General features: G+C 30.2%; 1 long non-coding RNA gene across 1 annotated transcript; it reads right to left on the bottom strand.

Moving 5' to 3' along the window:
- Positions 1-6,857: 6,857 nt before the first annotated feature.
- Positions 6,858-9,229, bottom strand: LOC128196292 (uncharacterized). Its single transcript, XR_008248413.1, has 3 exons — positions 9,028-9,229; positions 8,812-8,884; positions 6,858-7,086 (listed from the first exon to the last, which is right to left on the bottom strand). It is a non-coding gene; the product is annotated as an uncharacterized LOC128196292 (long non-coding RNA).
- Between the last annotated feature and the right edge of the window lie 1,257 nt (positions 9,230-10,486).

Genomic DNA, 10,486 nt, shown 5'->3' with positions numbered 1-10,486 from the left:
ATCTTACGTAACTTAAATGTGTGATCTCTATTCGTAGCTTTTTAATAAACCTCCATGTGCTTAAATAAACTTCATTTTCCCATCTATGAATCTTAATTGTTTAATTTACTAAAAGTAGACAAAAAAAAACAACGAATTTGTTTAAATGAAAAGCTGTATCTTTGTAAAGATATTGCTGTTAATACTCCTTCCTTATCTTGTAAATATTTTGAATGTACATATCAAGGTCTTTGGTTTCAATGTGTAAATTTTATTTCCAAGAAAGAGGAGTAAAATTTAAATACGACTTTCGTCCAGATATTTCAATTCGTTGTTGTAGAAAACAACACCATCGCGTATTTCAGTACGATGTAAACAGCAAGAATTTCAGCCTCGCAGCTATTCAATGAATCACAACCTCTCGGGTATTCTATCGAACAGTTTATGAACATTCGTGGCTGACATTTTTTGGTTCTGTTTATGGACATTTTTTGGTTTACGTATTCAATGAACCATATTCCTGTCAAGAAGAAGTTCACGTTCTCCAAAACTAAAAGACAAGCGTACTAGTATATTGGAAAAGTGTCTTACGTTAATTGCAAGGTTTTCTTCTTTTCAAACACGTCCTTCGTGTTAACTGGACCGGACAAAAAAGCTATTTAAGTGTACCTCCGAGTATAAAAATGAGGAAACGAGTGAATGGAAGTTCTTGAGGTGGTGATGACATAAAACGAGAAAGATAGCTCAACAATTGTGAAATTACACAATTGTCTTATATCTTCGGTCATATTTTTTCACTTTTTTTTCAATTTCATTTGTATCGTGCATTCAGAGTTGTACCGTACAAGAAAAAAAAAATTCTTTAAACACCTCAATTTTTTATATTAATTTGATATTATCTTTCTCTATTTTATCCTCTCTTTTTTTCTTAAAAGAAATATTAAAATTTACACTTCTATAATTATTTTATTCTTATATTTTGTGTGAAATGAATATAAAAAATCAGAGATTCCTACCATGCACTGGCACACATTTATTTTAATATATTTTACACTACTTACAATTTATTTTAAATTACTTTTTAAACACAAAAGATAAATTTATTAATTGTTTTTTTAAATATACCTACATAATTTCATTCATTTTGTTCTTATTTTTCTTTAGGTTTAATGTCTCAATAGGTCCCTATTTTTGTCCAGAATTTGAAATAGGTCCCTTTATTTTTTGGCGTCTCAATTGGGTTCTTATTTTTGTTAATTTGATGCAAATAAATTCTTTCCGTCAATTTCATCAAACGGCGTTAATAAAATTCACACACGTTTTATTACACGTGGCCTAGGGACAGTGCAGTTTTATTACACGTGTCAATAAAAACGTGTGTGAATTCGATTAAATTAACAAAAATAAGGATGAAATTGACAGAAAAGATTTATTTGCATCAAATTAACAAAAATAAGGACCCAATTGAGACGCCAAAAAATAAAGGGATCTATTTCAAATTCTGGACAAAAATAGGAACCTATTAAGACATTAAACATTTTCTTTATTCTCAAAATTTTTCCATAATCTAAACTATTTCATTTTCGCAATTTTTTTTCTTTCATGAAATCACTCATTTTCACTTTCCTGAACACAATCTAAAGATATTATTCCTGGTGGGAAAATCATGGAAATTTTAACATGCTGACAAACAGACAATGAAAATGGTAAAACATGGTATTCGTAACATCTGACAAAACGTGAATGTGTGACGGCGGTGAGATGGAAATGGCATATCGAGCTGCCATTTTTGACCATGCAAGGTATGGCATGGTATGGTGTGAGTGAATGATGAAGGTGACGTGGATGGCAGTTGAGAAATAACTTTATATATAATTATTATTCATTCTCATTCGCTTCACTTGACCCTCGCCATCCTCCATCAGAGTGACCCACTTTAATAAAAGTGATTGCTATCAAGATATTCCAAATATAATTGTCTAAATTAATAATTTCATATACACTAAAATAAATCATACTGTCACCACACACAACAATATCTTAGTTTTATTGTAATACCCCAAAATTTCATGGTAAAATCTATAATCAACATTAATTAAAATAAAAACTTATTCATGTTTTACTAAAAGTCTTAGTAAAGTATTTTAACAATATGATAGATTAATCTATAATCAGCATAATACTATATCATAGATTAATCACATATAACAATATGATATATCAGTTCTCCAAGGGTTAGTAAAGTATTTTAACATTACAGTTATCCAAAATAACCATAAAACTAAAAACTTTACAGAGTATGATACAAAACATAAGAAACTAAATTGAACGGTTCTACAAACAGACTTATACAATTCATTACATACCGAACGGTTATACAACGCAATGTATAAACCAATCGGTTTACAAAATATGAGCTAAGCCTAAAGACCGAACGGTCTTAACTAAGCTTCAAGACCATCACCTTCTGACGCTTGTTCCACCGAACACTCATCGCCTTCTGCTCACATATCCACAGGATGATCATTGCAAAAGAAAAGGTAATCGGACGTATAATACAAGACAAAACAAGAGAGTAGGGTAAACTAATGTAATTTAATTATAAAACACATTTAAATATTTCGTACAAGTTCAAACAATGTGATACCGAACGCTACCTCATGCCAACAAAGAATACAAGCAATCATATACAAAATGAACATCATAATTCATGTATAAACTGAACACTATGACTTGACCATCCGGATTGTATGAATATGTAGCTACAGTCGTCCTTGCACCATTGGTAGTGTAACAGCTGACACCAATCAAGCTACTACCTAAGGTTAATCCCATAATACCTACCTCGGCACCCTGAGGTGGTAGGACCTCCTACTATTCTCACAAATGAAATATCTCTCTCTATGTGAGAATGATACTCATATAATTTCAGGATGAACGTCAGCTTAGCATATCTATATTCATACTTTACAATTCAATAACCACCCACGAGACATTCCGCCTTGGAATTCTCTTCCACGGTATTTGAACATCAAAATTCTCATATTTAACATAAACAGTCATTCATCAGTTATATTTTCATTCATAAAACAAAGAGAAAACATGTGAACGTTGGAACCCGAACACCTTCACCCTTCCCAAAGAATAGGACCGAACGATCCATAAGAGACAAAACAGAAGAAATGACCAAACGCTATTATTGACCGACCACTATAGAAAACCAACTACTAGGAACTTAGCCCAACCCCGAAGAGCTTAAACCGAACTCTTAAAAACTTAGACTGAATGCTTATAATGGACCGAGTACTTAGAGCGTACTGGATACTCTATCCAGACCGAACACTAGTTTAATAACGAAAAACTGTGATTAGACCGAACGATCATAAATAGATAACACCTCTAATAGACCGAACCCAGTTAATGACTGAGTACGGGACACGGCTGAACGGTCAACAAAACAAGATTCTGAATAACACTTCTTAGACCAAAACAAGATATTTTTTCTTAATTTCTAAACCTCCAAACTTGATTCCTAAGTTATTTTAGACCTATTCCACTAAACCCATTTCACACTGACCCCAACTCACATTTTCACATACTATCTTTCCCAAACCAGAAACTCCAAACCAGTTCACAAGTCTCGACCAAACACAAAATTTGAATACAATTTAATCAAGCATACCATTATTCATACATGCAAGCGTTCAAACATAAATTCCAAACACAAAAAAACATAATTAAATTACTAGCTTCCCTTACCTCGAATAAACCAGACACTTCCTACGCTTCCACAGTTTTGACCAACTAGCAATCAACTTCTAAGGCAATCTACTAATTTCTGATCGGTGAAAAGGGACCAACCAGAGGATCAAAGACAGAAAACAGATTCAAAGAGATAGATGATGAACACGTGCAAGTTGAACAGTGCTTGCATGTATAAGAAAATATAGAACTTCAAAGAACGAATGAATTTACTTACCTACTTCAGACAACAACTAGATTGATGGAAATGGAAACTCTTGCCACCAAGGAAGAACTCAGACACCGCCTAGATGATGATCAAAAGAAGGAGAAAGTGAGAATTTGTAGAGAGAAGAAGGAGAATTGTAGAGAGAAGGAGGAGAAAAACTCATAAAGTTTGGAGAGAAGAGGTGCATGCAGAAAGTGGCTCGATGTTTTAAAAAATTTACTTATATACTACCGTCAAAAACCGATCGGCCAATCAGCTACACACACATGTCTTCCACTTTCTGGATTTCTAAATCCTTACACCTACACCTGGCTTCCACTCACTGTTGAATTTAATGTTCCTGACAAAATACGATCATCACGGGTGGAAAACACAACCATCAAATAGAAAGATAAACTATCATAGAAACATCAAAATATCATAACAAGAATATACATATAACAATCAACCCAAACTTTTACATATACACATGTCTCACAATGTTATACAATTATATTGACTTTTTTTACACAACCACACAAAAAATGTTATAACCGCAAATGATACAATCATCATTTGAACACAACATCAGGAGTCGATTTGTAACTCTCACACACAACTTAATGCTATAGGTGTCACTTTCCATTAATCTCATCAGAAGTCTCGGTAAAATATTCATATGTCACATTTCATTATCATTTACCGTGTTTCACTAAGTCACCACACTCAATTATACATTTACGTTTCCAAATAAACACATATTGACATATCGTCATAATCATACTAAATAACATATATTCCACAATTTAAAAAAAATGTAAGTTTTCATCTATCTCTTACTCTTCATCTTCAAATCCACTTATTTCTCACACAAACATAGTGGTCACTTACTCATTTAGTATGCATATTTATGAATTTTACTCTTACCCTTAAAACCATGAATACTTGTAAAAAGATTTTAGGTAATATTTAAAAAATGATAAAATATTATATATATATATATATATATATATATATATATATATATATATTAAGGATTTCACACTTTCTTAAAGTTAAATTAGCGCAACTTAATTAATAATTTGTTATTACTTACTTTTTAAAATATTTAAATAAAAATAATTAACAATGATAACTAATATCTTAAACTAAATATGATGATAATTATATCCTTCGTGTCATTAGCAAAGAATTAATTAAAATACTCGTGCATAAATATCTACTAAAAATAATACATTGTTATCATCTACAAATCTTAAACTCCTTATATACGTCCATCATTTCACATGTTTGTATTCTCTTAGGAAATCATAGAAGAACAACCAATAGTTGCACTAATCTTTAGTTTATAAATTTAATTTTAGATTGCTTTGGTTTTGTAAAATCAATGTTAATTAAATGAGTTTAGGCGAAGCAAATTATGTTTTTAGGAGTGTTCTCAGCGCCTTTAAAATTGAAATCGCTTGAAATTACCTTTTTAATTTAAATTTGGCAAACGTTTTAAAAGACAATTCATCTGAGTCAATAGAGGCTGCCCAAGCCAGTACACGCGTAGTTATACCATTTATTGTTCGAGAAAAAAAATAGTTATACTGTAAAATGTTTTAATATTTTTTTAAGTTTTAAAAAGAAAGAGTTAATCTATATTTGTTTACAACCAAAGGAGCATTTATATTATAATTGATATGTTTTAACTTAGATGAAAGATTTAAATTCATGTGAACCTTATTAGCAAATGTGATACAACGTCTAAGTTTTAAAATATATTTGATAAAATAATCTTACAAATTATTAGTTGTTTTACATGTTTTTAGGGTTATTTTTTTATTAAAGTTGGAATTTTATTTTGATAATAAACTATTACACTTTTAGATGGCATAGAATACAGAATTAAATCTAAATAGTAATATAAAAAAAACATTAATATTTTGTTTGGATTAAATAGAAAGTGAAAAAAAAAATAGAGAGAATGAAAAATGAAAAAGGAATTGGATCTCAATTTTATGTTCACAATCTCTAAATTTTTTTGTTCCCCCAATTAAACATTCGAAATTTTAATCCTGTAGTAAGACAAAGTTTTTATATAATTCAAATCCCCTTTGCATTTTTAATTTGATCTCTTTAGATAAAAATTTGGACTTTGAATTATATGTTTATCTTCAAATGTTGTTTATGAATATTTTAATCCTTGATTTTCCCTTCACGTAAATATATTGTTATTGTTAAGTTGAAGTTCAATTACTGGAAAAAGAAATTTCAATATTTTATTTACCTTGAATTTCAACAATTGAGTATTTTCTTAAAATATTTTTTAAACGGTATAAACAGTTAAAAGTGTACGTTCAGAAAAAAAAATTGAAAAGTATTTATTTGATTTTTATTTTTTTATTTATTTTTTTACAATTAATATTATTGAGAAATAAAAATAAGTGAGAGTTATTTAAGATAAATAGTTTAAAATATTTTACCTCCTTAATGATTTAAGTCAAATTAAGTAAACAATTCTATTTGTATAGGGACATAAATTTTAAAGCTTGATTCAGAAAAAATTAAAACGCTTAAAAAATAAAACAGTTGAAATTTAAAATATGTAAAACCTGGAAATAATTAAGACAACATTATAATTTTTTTTAATAAACTGATAAATTCTAGAAAATGAATGAAAATGTTTTAATACATTTAATATTTTCATGTCACACATAAATTGAAAAGGTCAAAATAATTTAAATATGTACTGTGACGTCCTAAAATATCATATACACATATAATATAATAGGATTCACCTGTTATAATATGTGACGTCCTAAAATATCATATACACATATAATATAATAGGATTCACCTGTTATAATATGTAAAAGGAGTTGAGAGATAGAGATAATAGTATTTAAATATGTATACAGTCATCCAAAAGATAGAGGGAATTAAAACGAAAATCAAACTTGAGTATAAGTTTCCAAAGTTCTCCAAAATACAAGGCTATTGAAATTTTAAAGAGATCTAAAAAGTTTTCCAAAAGTGTCGAACTATATAAAATAAAAGCTAGGAGTTTTTCAAAATAACACGCTAATCAACTAAGAGCTAGTAGAAGGCCTAAGTACTAGGGGCTGGGTCTTCTTCAACCTCCAAAGCTTGCTCCAATGGTACATCATCACCTACTGCTCACATCCAAAGGATTGGATGATCATCGCAAGGGAGAAGACAAACACATGCAACACATACAATGCAAGGGTGAGCTAGGTCTCAAACAAACATACAGATAATTTCAATTCAATCTAGCATTTCCAAGAACGTTCATACACACATAAACAAGTAAGTCATCATAAACATAAATATTTATTTCACAAAACTCATTAAAGCAAGCATCCTATCATGTTAAGACTCCTAGACACGTCCGAACATAGAATGTATGTAGAGCTGGGGCGGGTTGTGCACTTGTGATGGTCCCTACTGCTTTGCAAAGCCATTGCCGAGGGGTTCCACCCGACCATACACAAGGCTAGTCCGTTACTGCGGAATAGACCTTCAGTGATAGCGCCTACCCTAGGACCTCCCACTACTCTCACCACATGCGTCAATCCTCTCTAAGTGAGAATGAAAAATCATTAGAGTGTTGGGATAACCCCCATATGAAAGCCTCTTACATTCATTCTAAACATTAAAATGATCTCACCGAGAGATCTTAATTAAATACTCAAGTTGCATCATACTCAACATTATCACCCTTGATTTAAATCACAAACTACTTCAATTTAATCATACAATCTTTAGTCATGTTATAAAAACAACTTATACATACTCAGACATTACGTATTTTCACAGAAACATCATTTATTAATACAAATCTCCTTATAGCATATTATTACCCAAACTTAAGTAATTTAAAAAGCTTAGAGACTCTCACCAATGGCTCCGGAAGGGTCAAAACCCCCCAGAACGAACTAAAGAACGTCCAAAACGGACGTCCGGAACTCCCAAAACATCAAAAACACCGAAAACACTCAATCTGCCACACATAATTCGCTCAGCGCACCCCCCTCTTTGCGCTAAGCGAATTTTGTCTGCAGAGGAAGCTAAATTCTGCATATTTTTCTGCATAATTGAGCAACTCTAACTCCCTTTTACCAATTCTAATCATTTTGGTGAACTTCTACCACTCATAAATCAACTTTCATGCTAAATTAAACTTACCTAAACAATTCTAATCCTTTCTAACATTATTATAAAGTGTTTATGCATTGATTTAGGTTCTACAACTTCAATTTTATCAACCTAGAGGTCTAAATTCAATTCTACAACTTGGAGTTGGTTTTTAACCATTTAAACATGCCTACTAAGTCACACATGACCTACCTAAGTTACCTAAACTAACTAGGATCACCAAGAATGTCTAACTCTAAATTTGACCACCATACTTCCTTTCTAACTCTAAAACACCAATTTTTCCCAACTTAGAGACCCAAAACCCGGTCTTACCTCTTTGCACTAATTTTGACCAATTTAGTGACTCAAACAAGTCACAATACAGTGGATAAAACTGTCCCAACAGTCCAATAACGCTGCAGACTTCATTTGCTCAAAATCACTACCTCACTTCCTCTAAAATGGCCTAAAATTGACCCTAAAGACACTTGATTTCCTTTCTAACAGCACTACCACAAAATTTTCATGCCAAAACAGTTCCAACATACACAATTCCATCATTCTAAGTCATTCCAAACAGTTTATAGATATCAATCACCAAATTCACATAACACACACTTCCATACATGCATTTCAAGTTTAACTAGAACCAAGTTCATGCTTCCACAACATACCACTACAAATTTTATCATGCATTCACTCCACACAGTAAAATCAAGAGTAGAACTAGCTCCCCTTACCTCTAGTGTAGACAACCAAGCTCAAGTAGGAACCCTAGACCACTTGCTTGCACTCCCAAAATGTTAGAATCACCTATAAATCATCAATTGATGATGGAAAACGAATCTTAGAACCAAATAGAAGCTAGATTATGGAAGAAAACGAAATGGGTTGCATGCAACAGTTCAATCGCATGCTTACAACCCTAGGGCACACGAGAAAGGGGGTTTTCTTACCGGTTGGAGAAAATGGAAAATCAATCGGTAGAAACGTAGCTCTTGGAGTCCTGAAGGTCTAGGTAGCTTTAATTCGGGAAACAAATGGTTAGATTTTGGAGTTGGAATAGAGAGAGTGACAAGGCAAAGAAGAAAATAAAGAGTGCTTGAAAGAAAATGGGGAACGTTCACAATTTAGATATGGGTTCTTTTTTTTTAGGAGATTAAGTCTTTTTACTTTACTAATTTTGCCCAACCTATCCTATGCTACCATGTATACATACTTTTTTAGTTATATTTTACAAGGCCTTACATGTATTTCTTATGTCCTTTTTAAGATAAGTTAAAAGAAGAAATTAAAATCAAACAATCATTTTAAAGAAATATATATATATATATATATATATATATATATATATATATATTATTTTTGTGCTTTATTTACTTAATTATCTATCTTCGTGAATAATGTGAAATAAAAAAGTTGTACAATATAGAGAGAATTGAAATAATTAAAAAGATTCTTATAAAAGTGACCAGTGACCACTTAAGAAATCTCTTTAATTACCAATAAAAAGTTATAAAGACTAAAATTTTTCAGTTGTTTCATTCTCCTAGCATTTGTATTTAGTTTCAATTTAATTACTGTAAGATTAATTATTTTATTATTTTTAACAGATAATACATTATGGTATAATTAATGTGAAACACGATAAACAATATATAAAGCTTGCTCAAAACCCATAGATAGTAATTACTTAATATAGAATTTTATTATACTAATCAGGATATATTTGAAATTTTAGTTTAACTAGACCCACTCATTATAATGTGGAATCACGTGCCTAAAAAATGTAACTTTGTTAATTGATACATGTTATGTTATTCGATTATTAATTACTTTGTTGATAACATATATTATGTAATTCCTGTTAACTAAGAACTTTATGAAAAAGTAAATTAATGTATATACTAAAATTGAAAAAATTACTTTTATTTATATAATAATCTATATGTACAGAACGGAAAATTTGGTGGGTTAAAGCCCGGCTCAAAATAAACAAAACAATAAATTATTGAAAAAAGTAAAAGAAAAATATATAAAATAAAGTTGAAATGATGTCCACCAAAAAATGATTCTTGTTGATTGTTTGAGATTTTCTCTGCATATTATAAAATAGTTTTAAAAAAACACTTTTAGGTCAAATACTTACCAAAAAGAAAATTTTATAAGGTGAACAAACAGAGAATGAGAGTAGGAGAAAAAAGAAGAAGTGGTGAATTGTTTACAATTTGTGAACTCCTAGATTCTCACTGTTTTGAAAGTAATTGTCGTCTATAATTTTAAGTTGTAAATATTTAAAAAACATTAAAACAGTCGACTATTTATTAATATAAATTAATTATATATTTATTATAAGAATTAAAAAATATAAATTGTTTAACAAATGATATCATATATTTGATAAAAAATACATAT

Source organism: Vigna angularis, chromosome 4 (genome assembly GCF_016808095.1).
Source record: "Vigna angularis cultivar LongXiaoDou No.4 chromosome 4, ASM1680809v1, whole genome shotgun sequence".
NCBI classification, from domain to species: Eukaryota; Viridiplantae; Streptophyta; class Magnoliopsida; order Fabales; family Fabaceae; genus Vigna; species Vigna angularis.
The sequence above is the reverse complement of the archived record's forward strand: the minus strand, read 5'-3'. Positions and strand labels throughout refer to the sequence as shown.